This window comes from Halichoerus grypus, chromosome 2 (assembly GCF_964656455.1).
Source record: "Halichoerus grypus chromosome 2, mHalGry1.hap1.1, whole genome shotgun sequence".
NCBI classification, from domain to species: Eukaryota; Metazoa; Chordata; class Mammalia; order Carnivora; family Phocidae; genus Halichoerus; species Halichoerus grypus.
Genome location: NC_135713.1, coordinates 40,923,439 through 40,947,837, shown reverse-complemented (window position 1 = coordinate 40,947,837; position 24,399 = coordinate 40,923,439). Strand labels below are relative to the sequence as shown.

The window sequence follows — 24,399 nt, the reverse complement described above, 5'->3', positions numbered from 1 at the left end:
TGTAGATAAATGGGGGGGGCAGATCACTGGGGAGCAGCAAATGAAAAATCTGAAATACAGGACTAAGTACAGAAGGTAGGGAACTGCTGCAGGACCATAAAGGAATGGATACAAATCAAGTGCTCTTTAGAAGGATCAGAGAGAACTCTGAGGAATCAAATGGAGGTTGGCAACACATTTAAGCTGTAGGGAGACCAGGGCCATTCCATGAAAGCAAAAGGGTGTGGAAAACCTGTGAATAGGAAACTTAACTTATTCAGAGTCCAGGTAAAGAGACTTTTACAATTCATTTTGATACAAAAACTGGGGGAGGATTAGATTATCCATTGGTAGTGAAAAAAGGGTAGTGTGGAATCTGCAGGTTATGCCCTATTCTGTCAAAATCATGAAAAATTCTGAAGCATCTTACTTACCAAAGGAGACATTTCAGACGAATTTATGGTTCAGGTCCAATTCTCAGCTCTCCCAATATAGTGTCTTATTTGGAAGAAGTGGGGAGAGATTCCATATTAGGATGAAATTTAGCAGCTGGTGTGAAACTACAGAGTACTGATGCCCCAAAGCCACTTTTGCCTATAGCAAAATTTAGGTGTGTTTATATACATTTCTTTGATGCCATTCAAGATTTATTTTAGACTGGGAGAGAGTCTTAAGCAGACTGAGCGCAGAGCCTGATGGTAGGCTCAATCCATGACCCTGAAATCAGGATCTGAGCTGAAACCAAGAGTCATGTTTAACCAACTGCGCCACTAAAGATAATAATACAGGGGCACCTGGCTGGCTCGGTAGAGCATGTGGCTCTTGATACACAGATGGTGAGTTTAAGCCTACCATGTTGGGCGTAAAGCTTTAAGAAAGTTAATACGGGTTTTAGCTTTAGTCTTGGGTTTTTTTTTTTTTTTTTTAATTTATTAGACAGGGACACAGTGAGAGAAGGAACACAAGCAGGGGGAGTGGGGGAGGGAGAAAGGCTTCCTGGTGAGCAGGGAGCCCAATGCGGGGCTCCATCCCAGGACCCTGGGATCATGACCTGAGCCAAAGGCAGATGCTTAACGACTGAGCCACCCAGGCGCCCCTTTGTTCTTGAGTCAAGAAAATTTTTGTTCCTTTTCATTGATAAAACCGTGACTCGCACAGTTATCCACTAAATGTCATGGTTCAAATATTAAGGCCAGAGCTAGGTCATCTCAGTGAACTGAATCAATACTTGGGTTTTATGTAGGCCTTTAGTCTACAAGGTGCTTCTTAACCTTTTATTTTTGTTACTTTTGTATCATTTAAGGGGCACCTGGCTGGCTTGGTCTGTAGAGCATGCCACTCTTGATCTCAGTTGCGTGAGTTCAAGCCCCACGTTGGGCATAGAGTTTACTTAAATTACAAGAGTAGTACAAAGAGGGACGCCTGGGTGGCTCAGTCGGAAAAAAAAAAAATAGTACAGAGATACCCCATTGTGCTCAACATTGTTTACATTGTTGTTTACATTGTACCCCTTTATTGTTCCTGCATCTTCTCTTTAAACCTGCACTTTAACATTTTTATTTATTGTAGACAGAGCCGGGGGAGGGGGGGCGCGATGCAGAGAATTCTAAGCGAGCTCGGTGCCCAGTGCAGAGCCCAATGCGGGGCTCCATTTCATAACCCTGAGATCACGACCTGACCCGAAATAAGAGATGCTTAAAACTGAGCCACCCAGGCACCCCTGTACCTAAATATGTTAATGTAGATTTTTTTAAGAACAGACATGGTCATACTAACCATGGTACAATCATCAAAATCAGAACATTTTAATTTAAAGATTGACCCAATGTTCTAGTCCAGCCTGTTTAATCAGTTATCCCAAGTGTCTTTCATAACACTTATTCAAATTGTCCAGGATTGAACACAGGGGCCATTTATTGTACTTAGTTGTGTCTGGGTAGTTTTTTTTAATTTGGAACAGTTCCTCACCCTTTTGTCTTTCATGACTTTTCGTATTTTATGTGTGTGTGTGTTTTGTTTTCCAGCTATGTTCACTGAGGGCCTGGAACCCGGGCTACTACAGTAGCAGTGAGCACACCTGAGCACCCAGATCTTGATTTCTAAATGCTGAAAGGAGCCATGGCTCCTTGGAGAAATGTCCAGCTTTAGCGCTGGGGTAGAGAAAATAACAAGATGAACCTGGAACATTCTGATTTGCCAGGAAGAAAGGAAATCTCAAAAAATGATGAGTGCATGTCAGAACACTGGAGCCACTCAAAAGATTCTTATTGGTCAACTGTGTATCAAGTCGATTATGAAAGTATTGATTACAACTATATTCATATAAAAATGGGGAGCAGGGAAAGTTTTAAAAGAACATCAACTAAGAAAAGTAATGCATTTGAAAAATCATTTTACTAAAGGGAGAAAGTGCAAGTTTGATGAGCAGGAACATTCACATTGTCCTGAAAGTATTAACTTGCCATGTAATAATATGCATTACTTGCCAGGGGACATTCTAAAAAATCCCCAACCTGGACACGCAGTTGGAAAGGTGGTATGATCATCCCCATTTTAAAGATTGAAATACTAAGTTTCATAGAATGTCTTTTAAAATTAAGGAATTTGAATCCATAAAGAACTTTACAGCTGTCAAAATTCTGTGCATCATCTGACCATCTTTTTAACAATCATGAAACAGTTACTATCTTTCCCGTTAGAAAAGAATTGAGGGGTGCCTGGGTGGCTCAGATGGTTAAGCGTCTGCCTTCGGCTCAGGTCATGATCCCAGGATACTGGGATCAAGTCCCGCATAGGGCTCTCTGCTCCTTGGGAGCCTGCTTCTCCCTCTGCCTCTCTCTCTCTCTATGTCTCTCATGAATAAATAAATAAAATCTAAAAAAAAAAAAAGAATTGAGAAGGGATGCCTGGGTGGCTCAATCAGTTAAGCATCTGCCTTTGGCTCGGGTCATGATCACAGGATCCTGGGATCAAGTCCCGCATTGGACTCCTTGCTCAACGGGGAGCCTTCTTCTCCCTCTGCCTTCTGCTACCCCTGCTTGTGTCCTCTCTCTCTGACAAATAAATAAAATCTTAAAAATTAAAAAAAAAAATTGAGAAAAGGGTTACTCAAGATACGGCATCTGTTAAGTTTTACAGAGCCAGGCCTGAAACCTGATTTCCTTTAGTTTTTATATGGTTAGACCTGGTGTTCTTCCCTTTTTAAATTTTATCACCATTTGAAAACCAGAGGTTGCTAATATTAACCATCATTTATTGAATGCTATATGCCAGGCACCTTTCCAAGTGTGTTATGTTTATTAATTTGCCTAATTGTCCTAGCTTCCCAATGAGGTAAGTCCTGTCTCCGTTTTACTTTCGTGGATCCTGAAGCGCACAGGGCTGCAAGGGGTACTTCTGTTCTCGAATTCTCGAACTAAGAACTTAACTTCCCCCTTTAAAATAATTGATGTTGTCTATGTATCTTTATCAGATAGGGTGGCAGCCTAGCAGTTAAAAAAGTCTAAAACAATGTCATAAAGGTTTTAAGTCCTCTCTCAACTTGGGGTGTTAGTAGAGTTTGCATTTAGGACTTAACTACTAGATCTTGTTTTTCTTCAGTGTCTTGGAAATCAGTTGATGGAAGTGAAGCCCATAAAGATGTATAGATATGCTGAAATTACCACAACCAAGACTAGAACGCAGGTCAAAAAGATTTTATTTTTTTTCCCTAGTGGCACTCGCCATTAAGCCAGAGCAGTTCTTTTATATATTGCATTTATCAACCAGCTTTTACCTAGTTATCACCAAGAACCTCATCTGCATGCTAATGATAGCAGGAAGAAATTGTCAGCCAGTTTTGCTCCTTACCAGTCTTACTAAAAATTGAACATTTTTTCGAAGTCATCTTAAAACAATTAAAATTTAAAATTATCAGTGTTGGATAGTGTAAGATAACCCTACCCATGTCTAGTCAAGAGTGGAATGCATTAATAAAATTGCATTCTGTTAGAGAAACAAATTTGGTCAAGTTATTTTCCCTTGGGGTTGTGAATATTTCCTGTATATTTTTGGAGCATTTTCATGTAACCAGGTTTGTGTAGGTTGTTCTGATATACTAGTACCTTCACTGAAAAGGGTCTTCTACCCCCGGTTCTGTAGTACTTTTATATCCTGATAATGACATTTATAGAGCATAATGTCTTAGGTAGAAAAAATGTAGCCCTTTCTCAGCATTACCGTATTAAGTGTGCAGTGTTACTGATCCAGAGAAGTAAATAGTTTAAATAACCATTGGAAACAATTTCTGTGGGATGTCAGGCAGCCATACATTGGTTCTCTGCCAATGGACAGTGGCACAAATCTTGGTGGTGATAAAGTGCTGCATTAGATATTTAGGATTGGAAGAAGGGGGGGTATTTTTAGAAACTGCTCTCAATAGTTGCTAAGTAAATATTTTTTATTAATTGCAAAACTGTTTGCACTGTGGTAACATGCAGCTCCATTAAGAGTGTAATGTTTTAGTCTAGGTTTAGAAGCACAGTAAAAAACTAATAAGCTCACCTCTAGATGGGGTGTGTGTGTGCACGTGCACCTGCGCTCATGTGCAAGTGTGAGTAGAAAGACCTAAAAACATGAAAATATTCTTGACTATTTTGACCAGCCTGCCCCCTGCAAAATGGTGAAGAAAAGTGTAAATTGCTGCTGCTTTATCTTGAATTTTATGTAACAACCACATATGGGTTTTTTTAAGCCTGTGTACAAAAGTGCGAGTTGTGCACAAACAGTAATCAGGATTAATTTTACTCACAAATAGCAGTTAAAGAGCATTTGCTGAGTCTCTTAAGTGCTGGGCACTGTGCTACTCCCTGGGAATTCAGGAGTGACAGTTCATATGAGACTACACAATATGGGATTTTACCATATAAATGAGTGCAATACCAGTGAAGCAGATGGAAGTCAGAGGAGATAATCTCTGAATTGCATTTTGAAGGATGAGTAAGATTTTGTCAAGCGCAGGAGACTCCTCACTTCGAGACTAATCCTGGAGGAATGGTAGCAAAACACACCCACATGAATAATTTAATCTGGCTGAATACTCCTTTAGCATAGAGCTGGCTGAGTGGTTCCGGCAGTGTGCATGCTAGAGGTTCACATCTCTTATAATGAGATTAACTGAGTAATATGTAAGCTCTACATAGGTTTTTTACAAAAAGTTGAAGTAATTCAGATGTAAAGACAGTTTAACTGGAGTACAAGTCCTTGCATTGCAGTCAAGGAAGAAATCTGAGCACGGTAATAATGAGAGAAAATGACCTCATGTGGTAGGGGCAGAGGAGGATGACAAGGTGTGGGGAAATCCAAGCAGCGAGCATAAACTGAACTTTTTTTTTTTTTTCTTAAACTGAACTTCAAGGAAAGGTGGTGGGCGGTGCGGGGTGGGGGTGGAGAGAAGGTGGTTCTCTGAGCTGACAGCAGAGTATCCTGATCCCCTGGCACCAATCACACGCCTGTCTACAGTGTCATGCGCATGGTGCTATCAGTTGCTTCAATAACTTCCTAAATTGGTGGTGATGGTTAGGAGTCCTTGGGTCCTGTTACATACTGAAAGCAAGTCTTTTGTTGGGTTTTAAGGCTGATGATCTGCCCCAGTGGGATAAATGTATTCAGTGTCTTTTTAAGTGCCATTTGTCTATCTTCAATTTCTATCTTTAGAGGAAAATATGCTATGTTTATAACTGAGCATCAGGAAGGACAGTACCGTATATTAATTGTATCGTCACCCAGGAGAATATTAAGCCAAATGCGGGATTTTGCTGCTTGCAAAATCTGGAGATACCCAATGCTCTGCTTTTTTTGTCTCCAAATACTATATATGGAATGGTAACAGACTAAGATGGATAAACCGAATAACAATACATGGAAAGTAAACAAGTTCATTGAAGCTTGAAGCTGTGATCTTCCTTTGGAATAATACCCTGTTCAGTGTCACAGAGCTGATTAGCGTCAGGTCTAGGAAAGAATCCAGCTGGAACCCTTTTGCCACTAAACTGCTGCTGCAGGCACAGGGCAGTGATTGTCCTAAGTATAGCTCCAGGGACCAATAGGAGTATGTGGGAACTTGTTAGAAACACAAATTCTCATGCCCTGCTCCAGACGTACTGAATCGAACTCGGGATGGAGCCCATCAATCTGTGCGTTAAGAAGACCCCTCAAGTGATTTTCATGCTGACAAAAGTTTGAGCAACACTGGCAAAGGAGAATGAGACCAAATGGGAAGCAGAGGGAACCTGGGAAAGTACCTGGGTGTAAGACCTATGATTTGTTTCAGTTTCCTCACCTATAAAAAGGGAATAACCCCTAGATTGTCACCCTGCTGGTGGCTGTGAGTATGGAATGAAATCAGAAACACCATGTGGGTAAAAAGATTTGCTGCAGACCAAGGGAAAGCTGAAGCATTCTCTTCATGGTTCACAAAAACTGATTGTGTGCGTCTCTTCCCAACTCCACATTTGGTGGCGTGTTGGTAACTAGAAATGAGCTGTGGTGGGAAATTGGAAAACCCTGCATCCCAGAACTTTTCCTGTTTATCTACAACAGGTTCCAGATTACAAAGCTCATCGAGTTTCTTTGTCCTAGTTTGTAACCCTCAGATTACTTCTTAAATGATTGACATAAAATCCCTTTAATTTACAAACTTTTAAAAAATGTTAATTTAGGGGGGAAACCTGAGTTATACCTCTTAACAGGGCTTCATTTTCTATCAAAACCCGTTTTCCATGAACCCTGTGAAGCCCCACATTTTGCATGACTTTAAGGCATAGGGTCCGAAGTACCCCAAGCCAGAGATGTAGATTTGGAAGTTTTCACCATAGTGACCATAGCGATAGTTGAAATTCCAGGACTAGGTGAGTTTTTCCAGGCCCCATTTTGATCTGCATCTGAAGAGTGTTGAACACAGAACCTGGTGGCATCCAAAACTAAAGGGTAATGAACTACCGAGGAAGAATAGGAGTCACAAAGAAGGGCATCTTGAAAGTCAGCAGTGCCATATGGAGAGGTCAAGAAGGAAGCTGTATGGTTTATTAGTCAAGAGACTTCCTGGGGGTGCCTGGGTGGCTCAGTCGCTGAGCGTCTGCCTTCGGCTCAGGTCATGATCCCAGGGTCCTGGGATCGAGCCCCGCGTCGGGCTCCCTGCTCAGCGGGAAGCCTGCTTCTCCCTCTCCCACTCCCCCTGCTTGTGTTCCCTCTCTGGCTGTGTCTCTCTCTGTCAAATAAAATCTTAAAAAAAAAAAAAAAGACTTCATGCTAATTGCTGCAATGGCCAAACTTGAGAATAACGGATTTGTGCAAGATGTATCTCTCACATTAAGGAGAAATATATCTCAGGCTTCCAGGCTGACGCAGCAGGGAAAGATGCTGGAGAAGCTTCAACAGTGAGCGGTCTCAGAGGGAGTGACATGTATCACTTTTTTTTTTTTTTATCAACCATTGGCCAGAACCAGTCAGGCCCACTCTATCTGCAAAGGAGGCTTAGAAATGGGGGTGGGGTGGGGGTGGGGTGGGGGGAAGATAGGTGTTTAGGTAGTTCTAATTTTCTTGGTCACAGATTGTTTGCAAGTACTGTTGTAGAGAAAGATGTGTCAGAAAAAACGGCCCCTGGCTGTTTGTACCTTCAGGTATCCAGGCTAGATTTTCCAGGAAGGCAGAGCCCGGAGCCAGTAAACTCCCATGGCACTCTGGCACAGATTCCTTGCCTCTCTTTCAGGGCTTGTCACATAGGAAAACAAGCATGCAATCCCTGTTGCTAGGTAATCTGTAAACACAGCAAGAAATAATCTGTCTGCTGAGGGTTTAGCGTTGCAACTCTCCCATAAATGACCAACAGTTGTTTGACCTCTGGGGGGGCTGTATCTCTGGGTTGGCAGAGAAATAAGAAGAGAGTGATCTTCCCTGCTGGAAGAGGAGTTTCTTTTAGGGTAGAAGTCATAATTATTTTTTTCCTTTGTATTCAGAGAGTCTAGCACAAGAAGGTGACCAGGAAAACTGCTGTAGAATATTAATGCAGATCAAGATAGTATTAGCTTTCTCTCAGCAGTAGTATGCTGTTGATTCATTGGATTTGGGGTCAATTAAAATCCTGAATTACCTCTTTTTTAAGATCTGTTGCCAGGCCACATCTATCTTGAACCTATGCAAATAGTAACAATAAAAAAATAAATTTTTTTCTTTATGCTGATTTTATATATTTTTTCTAAGTGAGCGCTATGCCCAACATGGGACTTGAACCCACGACCTTGAGATCAAGAGTCCCACGCTCCACTGGCTGAGCCAGCCAGGTGCCCTGTCTACATGTTGATTTTAGATTCAAAGCTTTTAAATGGCTCTCCCATCAATCAGTACTACTCCAAAAGGGATCAGCTAAAGCTCCCCAGTTTCAGCTTCTTGAAAATAGAATTGTAATTCTCTCCTTAACTGTAAAAGGGATTTTATCAATACTTGCTCCAGGGCGTGTGTGTGTGTGTGTGTGTGTGTGTGTGTGTGTGTGTGTGTGTGTGTGTGGCGTTGTGTTTAAACATGTTTTCAAAAGGTCAGTGTTTCAGGCCTACCTAAATCTGACAACTTTAATTCTTTTTCTTCCTCCAAATTGTGCTGATCCTTCAAGAAGACTCTGAAACTGAAGTACTTTCTTAGGCTTGCCTATTGCTTCAGAACCTGCCATCTCTTCTGCTTCCCCCAAATCCATGGAGGTTGACTTGAACACTTACTTGAATCTGGTTAATAGCTGGCTTTGGAGCCCACACTTGAGATGGCTTGTTACTTCGGTTACATTGAGCGCCCTGTGATTAGCCACATATGGTGTGTGATAAAGTCTCACCTCTGGTCGTTGTGCCACCTGAGCTCCAAGGCCCATGCATTACAATGGCTAGCTAAGCATCATGACTCACCTTGTCGCTACATGAGTCTACTCTTTTGCTTCCCCAAACCTTCTCTTCCTCCTATAATTAATTAATTCTTGAGGAATGGAAACTTCCAAGCTGAACACCTGAGAGCGATCCTTGAGTCTCTATCAAAGTCCAACTCCTCACTGTCCTTACTGGTTCTGCCTTCATTGGGCCTTTATCATCTCTTACCTGAACCACACCAGTAGCCTCTGATCTAGTCTCCTTGCCTTGGGTCTAACCTCTCCAGTCCATTCTCAACTTCCTTCTTCCTGGATGTGCCACGCCCCCTTCCCCCTCCTTTCAGGATAATGACCAGACTCCATGATCAGTCTCCTGCTTCCCCAACTTATCCCAGCTAATCTCTTGACTTCCATCCTCAGCCCCAATCTCCATCCCAACCCTCTGCCCTCCAGATACACTCTCAGTTCCCAGGACTCACTGTGTCATCATGTCTTCATATACTTCTCTGTGCTAGAAATGCCTTCCACGTTCTCCTGCAATCTGCCCACTACTGCAAATATTTCTAGAAAGTTTGACCAATCCCACCAGAAGGGTTGACCACTCCCTCCCTCTGTGCCCTCACGGCAGCACTTTCCTGTGTTTGCAGTTGTATTTCTGCGATTACTCAGACATACATTCCTCCCTCACGAGACGGAGAGCTCCTCAAGAGCTGGGACTCTCTTTTCTGTCTGTAGTCTTCATGCTTGAGGAATGGCACGTGAGTAGTAGACGCTTAGTGACTAGTTCTTTACTGATGGACTCATGGACAACACCAGCTCAGTTAGAGCTAAGATAAGACTGTCTTGGGGATAGGGGACGAGGGACTTCGAACCAGACAGAAACGCAGAAATCTATAGGACATAGGGTCTCAAAACTGGCATATGTTTCACCCAGAGATATGTTCGATACTCTCCAGGAGCAGAGTGGGGAGAGGAGGAGAAAACATGAGGTTTAAATATTAAAAAATAGCTAAGAGTCTAAAAATGTTACTATATTTTTTTTAATGAAGGAACATTCATGATCACAAACCTTTAGTATAAGATTGTGCCTTTTAAGTGTACATTTAAAAATATGATCCAGGGGCGCCTGGATGGCTCAGTTGGTTAAATGTCTGACTCTTGGTATCAGCTCAGGTCATGGTCTCAGGGTCCTGAGATCGAGCCCTGCATCGGGCTCTGTGCTCAGCTGGGAGTCTTCTTGTCCCTCTGCTCCTCCACCTACCCTCTGTCTCTAAAATAAATAAAATTTAAAAATATATGATCCAGTATTTCTTTGCAGGGGGAAACTGAGGACCAGAAAGGGGAGACTGGGGCGCCTGACTGGCTCAGTCAGTGGAGCGTGTGACTCTTGATCTTGGGGTCATGAGTTCAAGCCCCCCCCCCCCCCTTTTTTTCTATACCACAGTTCTTGTGGGAATTGGGTTTAGGTCAGAAAAGGGAGAGAGTAAATGGTTCTTCTCACTTCTCCCAAGTTAGGTAAGAGTTTCTTTCTCTTCTTTTCTCTTCTCTTCTCTTCTTTCTTTGTAATCTCTACGCTCAACATGGGGCTTGAACTCACAACCCTGAGATGAAGAGTCGCATGCTCCACTGACTGAGGCAGCCAGGTGCCCCATACATAAGTTTCTTGAGAAAAGTGGATGTGGATTGTCATCTTTTGTGTGTGTGTGTGGATGGTCATCTTGATTGCCACTGCTGACTTTTGTCTTTATACTCTTTTGCTCACATGTCTCCTAAAAGACATTTGAAAAGTGGTGTATCCCTTTGTATGCTTTTAAGCTGATATCATTTTTTAAAATTATAACCTTAAGTAGTTGCAGAGGATGTACTTGGAGGGTTTTTGCAAGGTGTTGCACGTCGGCTCCTCTTTTTTGAGCACCAGTAGAATGCAATTTTGAAATTTTTATCTTCAATTATATCCCAAAACGGTGTCAATAAAAGGCATCTACAGTGTGGCTTCCTTTCAAGTACACTATGTTGGGCTGGGGCATTTGTTGAGGAACTGGAGCCACACCTTTCAGGGGTAGCCCTGCTCGCCACCATCCTTTGAAAAAAGTATATGGACAAATTCTGGTCAGAAATTTTATGTTATGCCTTTCTCTCCTTCCAACTCCTATCTCCATCCCATTGTCACCACAGGATTTTATCATACATGCTATTCATTTTCATGCCTTAGTGTCTTTTTTTTTTAATTTTTAAAAGATTTTATTTATTGGGGCGCCTGGGTGGCTCAGTCATTAAGCGTCCACCTTGAGCTCAGGTCGTGATCCCAGGGTACTGGGATCGAGCCCCTGCATCGGGCTCCCTGCTCCACGGGAAGCCTGCTTCTCCCTCTCCCACTCCCCCTGCTTGTGTTCCCTCTCTCGCTGTGTCTCTCTGTCAAATAAATAAATACAATCTTTTTTTTAAAGATTTTATTTTTTTTTAAAGATTTTATTTTTTTTAAGGATTTTATTTTTTTTAAGATTTTTTTTTTTTAAGATTTTATTTATTTATTTGACAGAGACACAGCGAGAGAGGGAACACAAGCAGGGGGAGTGGGAGAGGGAGAAGCAGGCTTTCCGCGGAGCAGGGAGCCTGATGCGGGGCTCGATCCCAGGACCCTGGGATCACGACCTGAGCTGAAGGTGGACACAACGACCGAGCCACCCAGGCGTCCTGCCCTACTGCCTTTTAATGATCGCCATATTATACTTTTTTGAAATAAAAATACGCACTTAAATTCCAATGTTAATTTTTTTTAAGTAAGCTCTACGCCCAACATGGGGCTCGAACTCACGACCCTGAGATCCAGAGCTGCATGCTCTACTGACTGAGCCAGCCAGGCGCCCCTCCAATCTTAATTTTATTTTCTTGTGACTGTAAACCTTGAAGTGTTAATTCTTCTGGTTAGAGATGCCATTGCAGTTATACCTAATTGATCAAAGCCACACAAATGCTTTACAAATATTGATAGCAATTTGAATATGGAGAGTTAAATTTTATTTAGATGGATTTTTTAAATGCACATTCACATATACATTCATCAATGTTATTTATGCCTAGACAGAGATAGGAATCACCATCAGTACTACCCATAGTACATTTTAATTCATGTATGAGCTTTGAAGCCTTGCTCGCATAATCAGAGTTAGAAGGGGTTTGGTTATTCCAATGCCACTCAATTCTTTGAATTCTTTCCAAGATATATGTCAAAAATTACTTCGAGATCTTTTATAAAATACTGGTGAACAATTCCATTAGATCTTCCTTCAGTGCTGTGCCATGGCAACCTCTTTTCTCTAAGGCTGTTTCCCTGAAGGAGCTCCCAGAACAAGGTAGAGCAGTTGACAATAGGTCCACTGGCTGGAGGCCCCTGAGAGCAGAAGCTGCTTGGGCAGAGCTGCCCGCAGGCCTCACGGTCCTAAGCCTGCAAGAATACCAACAGCTCTCTTCCAGCTCTTCCAGACCTACCCCTTTCCCTTCCAGGTCTGAATCTCTGGATCTGGTGCCTGAAACTTCCCAGAGCTGAAAACCAGGATTGTTTTCTGCCTCCCACTCTCCCACTCTAACAACTCCGCTCCCTGAGCTGACGATCTCCGCAGGACAAATACTCACCCTGTGTAATTAGCCAATCAAACCAGTGATCTAAAATGATGGTGCTGCTTTTAAAAACAGCATCAGCAGAGAAATGGCCTCTGCAAGCTGGCCTGCCACATTCACCTCCTGGGTTCAAAATGATGTGCTTTTTAAAAGGCACGTTTGCTGAAAGCTTTCGGTGTCAGCTTTTTGAACCGTTTACAATCAGCTCTTATACAATGTAGGCAACTAGCAGGCTCTACCCAATTCACTAAACCACTCTAGAAAATTGTGTGGCGCTGGCCCCAACTTGCCTCCGTTAGCATTTTAGTTCAGGGCATTCACTTTGCTTTTGTATCTGGGCCTACTTGGATTCCTGCCTCTTTCTGACCGCATTAATTGTCTCAGGTTTCACCAGGACCCTCTCCTTGCCTTGCTCCCCATTTGTAATAAAGATGAAGTCACAACATCAGAGGCTGTGTACATCTGTAACTTCCTGCATTATTAACCTTTGCTCTGAAACAGAAACAGAATCCTCTTTGCTCCTAGAAGGCAGCTTGATGCCTTGGAAATAGAGCACGGGAGCTGGTGGAGGCAGATGCCAAGGTGACTCGACTTCACTCCGTCACTGACAGTGAGCCAGCTTTGCTCTCTTCTCTACCAGTGACACTCTGTCCTGCCACCTACACAGCTGGATGCAAATGTTTGCTCTTACTCTCCTACCCAGGATCACGGGAAATTCAAAAGCTTTGTTATGTTTAGATAGTGCTAAGCATATAGTTAGCTGTTGACAAATGTTAGCGGCCATTGTTAATATCCAAGAGGATGATATTCCCCCAGAATCAGAGAATCTTTCTCATGAGTTCAGGGAACATGGTGGATCAGGTGGGGTTTGTTTTTTTTTTAAGATTTTATTTATTTATTTGAGAGACAGTGAGAGCTAGAGAGCATGAGCACACACAGAGGGAGAGGGAGAAGCAGACTCCCCGCCGAGCGGGGAGCCTGGTGTGGGGCTCGATCACCCTAAGATCATGACCTGAGCCAAGGCAGACACTTAACTGACTGAGCCACCCAGGCGCCCCTGGATCAGGTATATTTTGATGGAGGAAATCTCTAACTGGTAAGCAGACCTGGAGGTTTGAAGTATTATCTCCTTAAGCCCATTGTCCCAGTGGGAAAAGCAAGGGCCACACTGCTGGGGCCTGGGCTGGCAGGGAAAGTGGGTGGACCCACCCAGCTGGTTTCCATAGCTCTTCTCAAGGCAAGTGGGGCGGTGCCCAGGCTGTGGGTGAGTCATGGCAACTGCGTGCCTGGGCAGCAGTGAGCCCTACCTGCCTAGTGGTGGGAGCGCTGGGGCACCTGGGAGAGCCAGTCCTGCCCTGTGGTGGTTGCCGGGAAGAGCCTGCTCTCCCAGCCCTGACCTGGGCAATAGGAAGTGCTCCCCTCGGAGCAAGGGAAAGAGCATGTGCTAGACAACCATGGCCCACTTCGGGGAGGCGGAGGAGGTCCAGGCCCTGCCCTCAGACAGCTGTGGTCCACCCAGAGCAGAGAGACCCGCATGGAGACGGGGGGTGGGGAGAAGCCCTGTGAGTGATCCAGGCCTCAGCACTGGAGTTTCAGAAGATCTGGGTACAGTTTCCAGCCACCCTTACTAGCTGTGTGACTTGAGGCAAATCACTCAACTCGGCTCCAGAGGAGGGGATGATGCCTGCTCCGCGGGGTTTTTATAAACATTCAATAATGTTTCATAAAACACAGGTCAATATAAAGGACTCTGCAAATGGCTAGCTGACAGACTGAGGGTATGCTAGGCAGAGCCCAATCAAGGGCCTGGACTGGAAAGTGATGTCCTTCTGAGGTCTGAGGAGGCTGCGGAGTAGTCCCAAGGGCTGACTGCAGGCAAGAAAGGAGGTGCCTCGACTATGGGGTTCATGAAGACCAGACTATAGAGGTAAGCTTTGCTCCTTAAGTCCCAGGGAGCCTGTGGCTGTGTCTGAAGTGGGAGGGGTGACTTCAGGTCTCTGGAAGGCAGAGCTATACTGTGTCTTCAAACATAAGGCTTGGCGGGGCTCGGTTGGTAAAAAAAGCAAAAACAAAAACATCAACAACAAAAACACAAAAACAAAAAATATAAGTAAGGCTTGGCATGTTTCCTTGGTGAGGTGACATGGGCAATGAGGACAAGGCAAAACGTCAGCCCGCCTGGGACACACTTGCACTTCACCCTTGGGGAGTTAAGAAGCCACCGAGTGACCAAGGCTCAGCTCAGAGACCCCTGGCCTGAGCTTCTCGAGGCCCAGGCCCCTGTGTAGAGTCCAGGTGTGCAGAAATCGCTGGCTGTCGTAGAATGAAGGAAAAATCAGGAAGGGCACCTGGCTGGCTCAGTCGGTAGAGCATGAGACTCTTGATCTCGGGGTCGTGAGTTTGAGCCTCACCTTGGGTGTAGAGATGACTTAAAAATAAAATCTTAGAGGTGCGTGGTTGGCTTAGTCCGTTAAGCTTCCAACTCTTGACCTCAGCTCAGGTCTTGATCTCAGGGTTGTGTGTTCAAGCCCTGCGTTGGGCTCCACGCTGGGCTTGGAGCCTACTTAAGAAAGAAAAAAAAATCTTAAAAAAAAAAATTAGGAGCCTCTGGCCCAGTCCCTTATTTTATAGGAGGGAGAACAGCCCAGAGTGGGAGCTTGATGTGTGTAAGTCACACAGCAGGCAGCGAGAGAGCCAGCCTACAAATGTTGCTCCTCCTTTCACTCCAGCCTCCCCTTTTCAGAAAGGGCCTTGTGGCAGGGAGGGAGACGTTTGTCGGGCCCCAGCAGGGCCCTCTGCACCTCCCCCAGGTCCAAGCGATGACCTCCTGTGTCAGGGAGAGGAGGTGAGGTCAGCAGTTCTCGTAGAAGGGGAGAGGAGGTGCCACCCTGCCTGGGATGGTCCGGTCTCCACCTCACCTCGCCCTCCCTGGCTCCAGACAGGAGCTTCTAAGGAACCTGGCTGGGCAGCCTTTGCCTCCTTGGAAAGCCTCCAGGGGAGTTACAAGGAAACCGTCTCTGTCGGCCGTCTGCATTCTCCACAGGCCCTGGCACTCCCTGTCCAGAAGGGCTGGGGCTGCTCCTCATGCTCTCCCGGGGCACCAGGCCCCTTCCCCTTCTCTCCCCTGCAGAGGTGCGCGGGTGGGAGAGCAGAGGCACGGCGCCCTGAGTGACTTGCAGAAACAGCCCCTGCTGAGTTATCCTTTACAAATATGCCGCCAGGTTATGGCAGCCCTCCGTCTAAAACCCCTCCTCGGTCCAGTAAAGCTCAAGTCTGAACAAGCCCTGACTCTCGAGCCCTTGTCACCTCCCAGACTGCAGCTCTGTGGCTCTCCCTCCATCACCCCTCCAGCCAGCCTGACCCCTCACTGCTTCCCTCTCACCAGACACGGCAGCCCAGCAGCCTCAGGACGTTTGCACTTGCACTTGCAGCTGAGTCGGGATTCAGTGATGGGGCCAGTTCCTTCGTGAGACCTAATAAGGAACACGGGGAGCCCCCCATGCTCACTCAGCCCTCCGGGCTCTGGTGTTTTGTGGACACACAGGCTGGAGAGGGCCCCCAGAGTCCTCCTGATCTTTGCTGAAATGCCACCTTCTCAGGGAGGCCTTCCTGGATCACCCTGTTTGAAGATGCCATCTGCTTTTCACTCCTCACCTCTTTCCTGGTTTTATTTTTCTCCAACTAACATACTCTGTACTTTACCGTTACTTTCAAGTCACAATCCTCTCGGCCTCGCCAGGATGACTGCAACACGACAGCAGATGTTTTTGTCACTCTCTTCCTTCACTGCTGGGTCCTTGGGATGTCGCCCAGCGCCAGGCACACAGCAGGGCCCCCACAAACCCCGGGTGAACACTGGATGACGAGGGAATGACCAAACAGGTGAAGAGAGCCGCAGAAGCTATCTGCCCGCCCCCCGCCCCCTGCCGGTCCTGGGTAGAGGACATGCCAGCTCCCCACTCTGGAACGCCTGAAAAGTGCCTGACTCTGCAGACTTTGTAAGAGGGAGTGGACCAAACTGGGGTCCAGATCTTGGCTGTTAACACTCCCTGGGACAATCACCACCTCTACCCCACTCCTCCAAGCCCATCTTTCATTTTTCGGATGGCTTTGTCTGCCCCTTTTACCCCAGTCAAAACTCTCTGGTTTCTTTGCATCTGTTTTATTCGCTGGAGGTACAAATTAGATGTAACAAAAGGCACACATCGGAAGCCTGCAGCTTGATGACTTTTTACATCCATCACCCCCCAATCCAAGATGAGAGCCATTTCTACCCCCCGGGAGGCTTCCCAAATGCAGCTCCCCTCCTGACTCGATCCCCGCAGGATTGGCTGTATCCGTGTCAGTCCTTCACCTAAATGAGCCGTCGTGTCTGGCTTTTCTTACCCAGCACTGTGTCCGGGAAGCTTCCCCACGTGGCCCCAAATGGCAGGATTTGGCTCTTTTTTACTGCTGTAGAGACTCCTCTTCACATCTTCTTGAGTCGGGATTCGGTGATGGGGCCAGTTCCCTCGTGAGGCCTAACAAGGAACACGGGCAGCCCCCACGCTCACTCAGCCCTCCGGGCTCTGGCGTTTTGTGGACACACAGGCTGGAGAGGGCCTCAGTTGCTCTTCTCCAGAGTTGGGGAGGCGGACCAGCCCTTGGAAGGCAGATCAGCATCCTGGGCAAGGACTAGAATCAGACTGGGGCTCAAACTGCTCATCTGCCCCTTCTCGTCAAGGTGACTCTGGGCAAGCCGGTAAGCCTTTACTTCTTTTCTCCGACTATGAAATGCAGATACAATTATGCTACTGACTCTGCGGCATGGCTGTGAAGAGGGAAGACAATGGCCCACGAGTCTGGTACTCAGGGCAGGGGAGAGGCTGGGTACATGCTAGCTACTTCTGTTAGGCTTAGACCGCCAGACACTCATCCATCATTGTCTTTATGGGATCTTTGCCCAAGGGGCCAATCCATAGCTCTTTCCTGGCCGTGTCCCCTCACACCCACGGTGCTGCCTACTCAGGCCTCAGTTTCCTCAACTTGCATAACATTTCATAATGAGCCCAGAAGAAATACAAGGAAGCACACCTATATAGGGACCATTTACAAGCACCGTAATGAAAGCTTTGTATCCTCATTAGATAGGACTCATTAAGAGACCTTCATTCCGGACTTTGAACTTGAGCTTCATAAAGTGCTGAGTGAAGAAGTAGTTTTAAGTGCAGAATGCAGGCACCAATTTGAGATTCAATCTGCTCTCCCAGATGGAGAAGGCTGAGCCACTCACGCCCACTCATCATGGTCTGTTGCCTCCCAGCTAGAAAGCCGCCATCCCCACAACGAGGCCACACACGAGACACAGCCCCACTGAGGGGGCCTGGGCACGTTACGGGAACACCGATGTCACCCCATGACGCAGCCCCTCAGGACTACCAGCCGCAGTGACACGGCCTGTGCGGTGATTGTATCAAGGGGCACCTTGGGAGCACTCAGTGACCCCGGTGATGACCGTCACCTCCCCTTCAAAACGTCACAGAGCGTTGATAACAGCGGTAACAGTATCTGATATGGGCGGGCAATTGACAGTTTGTCAGTCACACATTAAGTGGGACTCTGAGCATGAGGGGAGCCGCGGCTGCGTTTGTTGATGCGTGACGTGAGGTCTGGGGACCGGCGGGGAACATCAACGTCTCCACCGCAGTCTCTCTTGACATTGACCACACGCCGGGGTTGCACTGTCCCCATGGCAGTCCCCCCACAGGGCGGGCCGTGACACTGGCAGCCACCTTGCCAGGAGGGAGATAGCCATATGCCCACGAGGACACTTGTTGAGGGATGAGTCTCTGTGGCAGGCACTTCATGCCTTAGCTCATTTAATCCACCTGCAAGTCTGGGGGGTGGTGTTATGGGTCGAATTGTGTGCCTCCAAAAGAAGTCGAAGTCCTCACCCCAGGACTTATGAATGGGACCTTCTTGGAAATAGAGTCTCTGCAGATGATCAAGTTCAGAGGAGGTCATTAGGGTGGGCCCCGATCCAGCAGGACTGGTGTCCTTACGCAAAGGGGAAACCTGGATGCTGAGCCCCACATCACGCGGGAAACTGGGATGGTGGAGTAGCTGAGGTGGGCCCAGAAGGATCCCCGAGAGGCCACTTGCTCCCCTCCACATGCACTCACACCCACTGCAGCCTGGCGGCTTCCCCTAGAGAAGGAAGTGCTGAGTCAATGGCTAGGGGGAGCAGATGCCAACACAGACCCCAGGCTGCAGCGGGGAGGGTGGGGGGCTGCATGCACGGCGGGGGGGTGGTGCTAGCTTGAAGACAGAGGAGCTCCCGGAACAGTCTGTGCTGGCAGTGCCCAGAAGTGGTGCCCCCCCTTCCCTCGTGGGCCCTTTCCTCCTCAAGGTCCTGCAGTACCCCTGGCAGACATGGGGACCCCGCCAAGGCCACAGAGTGGAGGAGCCCGGGGCCAGCCCTGAAAGGAAAGGGTGGACATGGGCAGAGGGTGTGGAGATGGGGTGGAGAGAGGGTAAGGGCGCTGGAGCAGGTGGGCCTGCGCTCCCACTCTGTTTTCTTTACTCACTGGCTGGGTGCATTTGGTCTGACCTCCCTTGGCCTCAGTCTCCCCATGTGCAAATCGGAAATAATAATAAAATGGCCTTACGCCATAAAGTAGAGGCCATTTTTAAAATCCCTCCCTTAGCACAGTCCCCAGTATATAGTAAGGACTCCACAAATGTTAGTGGATGTTGTAATCATTGTTACGGGAGTGCCCCTGGACCATCCTGAGAATAAACACGGTGTGGAGGGAACAAGGTCTCGTGTGTCCTAGACGGAGAGGTGCAGCATGGGGCAGCTAGCCGCCAGGCCAGGGTCCCCGCCCGGCTCTGCTCGACTTCCCTGGGCGGACCTGAGCGAGCCCGGGGGAGCCCGTGTGTAACTCTTGCGGTCTTCCCTGGCAGGCGGCTGGGAGAAGAACAGGACTACCCTGGGAATGCGGCTTTAACCAAGTGGAGGGACCAATTCAGTGGCTCTCTTTTTCTTTTCTTTTAAGATTTTATTTATTCATTTGAGAGAGAGAGAGAGAGAGAGCATGAGCGAGCAGGGGGAGGGGCAGAGGCAGAGGGAGAAGCAGGTTCCCAGGACCCTGGGATCATGACCTGAGCCAAAGGCAGACACTTAACGACCGAGCCACCCAGGCGCCCCTCTCTTTTTTCTTTTTCCTTTTCCTTTTTTTTTTTTTTTTAAACAGCAACAGAACTCTCTGTCTAAAAGAAATCTTGGGCAGAAACCCAACAGATGACACAGATGCATGCAGCATGCCAGGTGGCCGTGGCCGGGGGCTCCAGAGTCCCACCCTGTCAGGCACTCCCCACCGCCCCCCGCTCGACAGCACCCCATGGACTGAGTGGATGATTCCCTAATGCCAAGTCTTCAACCTAGAAACTCATTAGCCTCCTCTGGTCCCTTCCAACCTGGAAGAAATTGCTGTATGCTGCGTCCCACTCTGCGCATGCGGTGTGTGCCCCGGCAGCCCGTGTGAAGGAGAGGGGCCGTCTTCCGGAAGTGACCTGGGGGGTGACCTGCTGTGCAGGAGTTAACAAGTTAAAGATAAGAGGTAGTCCTCTGGCTGGCTTCTTAACTGCACCCCCCTTGGCTTACTTACTTCCAAGAGCTGATGGATGACGTTCCAGCAAGGACGTGTCCAGGGCAGGGAGGGAGTCACCTTGCTTGGTCCACACCCATCAGATGCCACGGGGAGCAGTGTCTTTAATTCTGGGGCCGCTGGAAACAAGGGGTGCTGCCCGTGCCTCACACTCTCACAGGAATTGCAGGACACCGAGAGAGACGGCCCCAGAGAGAGCCTCCCTTTTCCTTTATCCCCACGGTTTGCAGGGCCGAGAGCCAACCAGGCAGCAGCTTTGCGCCTGCAGGTGGAATTCACCAATGGTGAGGACCAACCTGCTGGGGCTCCTAAACACTCAGCTCGCTAACAGGCAGGGCTGTCCTTGTCTGGCCTGGCGGCATGGCTCGGGTCTGGACCCTTCCAGACCTGGTCTTGATTTACAGCTCTGGGAAACCAGGGTAATGAGCAGCGAGGTCATGGATGTGAGCGAAACTGCCCCGTAAAGCAGAAGGGCTATGGAGGCCATTTGAGCAGAATGCCCGGGAACGCTGCCCCGTCTCCCGCCCTGCTCCTAATGAGCACCAGTGGAAGGGCAGGTAGCTTCTCGAACGTGCAACCCCAGTGCCAAGGCTGTGTGGCCCCCAGGGCTCTGAAGAGCGAGCGCCTTGGCTGCCAGCTCTGTGTGGTGCAGAGGCTCTCCTTTGGGTGCCGGAAAGTTTGGGGTTTTGGCTTGTTCTCCAGATGAGTTGTGGTGGGAGGGGCTGGACTTGGCAGGTGACGAGGGCCCTGGTCCTGGCTCACCGTGTGCTCACATGGGGCCCCTTTGCCCCTCCGGGCCCCTGTGTCCTCGCATGTAAACTAACAGACTGTCTTGCCATCCAGTGATAAAATTCTGGATTCTCTTTCTTACCTCGAATGACAATAGGTACTTACTGAGTGATTACTGGGTGTCGGGAGGCAAACGCCTCCCCACACCATACAGCTCTGGGCGGTGGCTGCCTGCATCCTCCCCACTGCACAGATGATGAGGTGGGGGCTCTGAGAGGCAGGTGGCTTCCCTGAGGTCACGTGCCTGGCAAGCGGCAGGGATGGAATTCACGCATCTGTAGTTTTGTCTGAGAACTTGCTCCCTGCCCCGGCCCTCCCCTCCCACCCATGCTCACACAAGACCTCCATGGGTGCAGGGCTGCGGGGTGCCACGCTCCTGAGCACATTCTCCACGAGTGCTTCCTCATCAACTGGTTTTTGAAGGCGGCGTGAAGAACAAGATGAAGTTGTGCCAAAGCCAGACAGAGTCATGGAACCAGGTGGTCACGGGGTGGCACCATTTTCACACGTGTGCTGCCTTCCCGTAGGCGCGGGCACCGCTCCCTCCTTCCCTTCCTCAGGCTCACCCTGCCAGGAGGACCTGGCCGCCGCGCTGACCAGTGGGAAGGGACGCATCTCTGGCTGTAACTTGGGGCCCTGCCCTGACCATGGTCAACCCAGTGCTCCATTTCCCCAGGAGCAGGCATCCCCAGGAATGAGGCCCAGCTGGGGGGGTCCCCAGCCCCTGTTGGCCACCTTCGCTGCCCGAGGCCGGGTGCAGACCTGCCACCAGGCTCTCCTGACATGCTCTCATGCCATCGGGTGTGGGCTTTCTGGAAGGGCCTGCCTGGCTCAGGGGTGCGTCTGATGTCTGGCCTTGTACTGGTCAGTCTGTCTAAGGCAGGTTTCCCCCAGCGGGTTCCACGGTTGGCCCAGAGCTAGTTCCATAGTCCATGTCTAGAGCCCCCCTTGTCCTCCTGCTCCCTTGTGCTTGGCTCATGTTTTGACTTATCAGAAACGCTATGAAGTATTTTCACTGACCAGTACTCTCTGTACTGGCCACACGTCACCCTCTTCCCGTGCCCCTGCTTGGAGCCACTGACCCAAGGGGATGCATGGGCATTGTGGCTGGTCACTCAGGACTCTGAAAAGACCAAGAAGGGAAGAGACATCTGGGGCTGGTCAGGACACGCCTGGTTTCTGTGATGAGGAAGCAGGTGGTCCTGGTGACTGTGAGCATCTGGCTGAGTGCGGCTCTGGGAAAACCTCTCCGGTCCTCACCGCGCCTCGTCAGCAGCCCAGAGGCCTGGCACAACTCGGAGGTCTGGGCGAAGGGTGTGAGCATTGCCGCCGTCCAGAAGTTTGGTTTCATGGAGCTGACATCTTCGGCACTCATCATGAAGGAGGCTCATGGAAAACACTGGAAGGAAAAGCCTGGGATTCTTCCTCCAAGGATATTAATCATGTACACACCAAATGCCTCAAGTAAAATGAATGCCCAGTTTGAATTAGTTGTCACAGTTTAAAAGTAAAAGTATTTCAGGGCGCCTGGGTGGCTCAGTTGGTTAAGTGTCTGCCTTCGGCTCAGGTCATGATCCCAGGGTCCTGGGATCGAGCCCCGCATCGGGCTCCCTGCTCAGCGGGAAGCCTGCTTCTCTGCCTCTCCCCTGGCTCATGTGATCTCTCTCTCACTCTCTCTCTTTGCCAAATAAATAAATAAAACCTTTTAAAAAAAATAAGTAAAAGTATTTCACATAAAAATCTGAAATTTTGTCTTCTGTTGAAAAATTGGAAAACCTGGCAGGACTGGGGCCTGTGCTCTCACGCGGAAAAATCTGGCAGGAAACGAGGGTCCTAGTCCCGACTTAGCCCTAAGCTCCTCATCCCGGATCCTTTTCACCATGGCCCGTTTTCCTTTAGGCACAGGGTCATGGGATCGAGCCCCGTGTAAGGCTTCGTGCTCAGCAGGGAGTCTGCTTCTCCCTCTCCCTCTCCCTCTGCCACTCCCCCTGCTTGTGCACATGCTCTCTCTCTCTCAAATAAATAAAATCTTAAAAAAAAAAAAGAAAAAGGCTAAAGCCAGGGTGCCACTCATGACGGATTCACACATGTTCTCTGAGGGCCCAGTCCCCAGGGAGGATGCCACACTCCACCCAAAGTGGCCCAGGAGTGAGTACAACACGAGTTCTGGTGGCTAAGACCCCAGCGGGCCTAAAAGGCCCAGGCCCTTGACACAGGAAAAAATCCTTTGGCCAGAAACAGATTCAGAGGATTATGGGCGCAGATTAGTGATAAACCAGCAAGCATGCTTCTGCACTCCCACACCTCGGCTGGTGTGGTGGCTGCAGGAACTGGAGGTTGTCGCATCATTAACCCCACTCGCTCCTGTCATCTTTTTCTCTCTACTTGTTCGTTGATCTTACAACCTCTGTTGTTATTGTTTTTACTCAGCCAACGGTTCTACTCTTTGCCTTCTACTCACCTTCCCCGAGAGGATCTACTCGGTTCAATTAATATTCCCACCAGGCCACCTCAGCGGCTGGCAAATCAGCCTCCGGGTCCCCACCCACAGTCCTGAGCCAGGGAGCCGGGGGGCGTGTGACACCAACATGGCTCCTTCTTGAGGAGGCCGTAGGAGTGGCAGGCATGAGGAGGCTGGTTTGGACCGAGCACAACCAAGAGGTCGTACCGTCTATTTCGTTCATGCCTCAGCTTCCCCTCCAAACTGGAGAGCCCAGTTCCCTCTCGGGGGCTCCCCTCAACCCCAGTGAGGGGCACCCACTGACTAGAGGCAGGATGTCATTTGGAGGCAAACCCACCATTCCTTCCTCTCCAACTGAGGCGGGCATTACCAGCTGATTGCAGCACCCCACCCTTTCCATTCGCTGAGCACAGAATCAGACTCAGAATCAGCCATCCCCAAGCAATTCCAGCTGGCATGAAAGAACTCGACAGGGCGGCTTGATCTCCGGAGCTGCTTGGGGCGCTGGCGCGTCCATCTGAGTCAGCACTCCTGCCTAAGCAAGGCACGTAGCCCGGCAGGGGCTAGGACCATGGTCAGTGGTCCTGGGGTAGAGGTTCTAATTACTCTAACCCTTAGGATGGCAGCCTCAGCCAGGCTTGTGAGGGGACACCCAGGCCGAGGGCAAGGCTGGGGGCCGGACGCTGACTCACTGGCCCTGGTCTGAAGTTCATCATCTGATCTTCTTCTGTCTCTGCACCTTCTGTGAGTCAAACAGGCAGCTTCCCCCACATCACAGAGGTGTTCGTCTGCCAGCTCGCTGAGACCTGCCCAGCGTTTCGATAGGATACCAAAGCATCAACCCTGGGCCCACCCCAGGGGCACCGAGACTGCCTGGGAAGGCACCCACTATATCACATGGGGACCATTATGCTTTGGGAAATCACTGGACTTCTCAGAGCCTTCAGATGGTCTTCATGTGGTTCATGTGGTCTGCGAATCAATGAGAGCAGGACAACTGTGCAGGCTTTCTCGAATTA

General features: G+C 48.6%; 1 long non-coding RNA gene across 1 annotated transcript in view; it reads right to left on the bottom strand.

Annotated features, from left to right (window-relative positions):
* Positions 1–11,858: 11,858 nt before the first annotated feature.
* The window catches only part of LOC118528286 (uncharacterized), a 53,303-nt gene continuing 40,762 nt past the window's right edge, over positions 11,859–24,399 (bottom strand). Inside the window, exon 3 of the long non-coding RNA XR_004913547.2 lies at positions 11,859–15,044. This is a non-coding gene — a long non-coding RNA (uncharacterized LOC118528286). The remainder of the gene's footprint in view (positions 15,045–24,399) is intronic.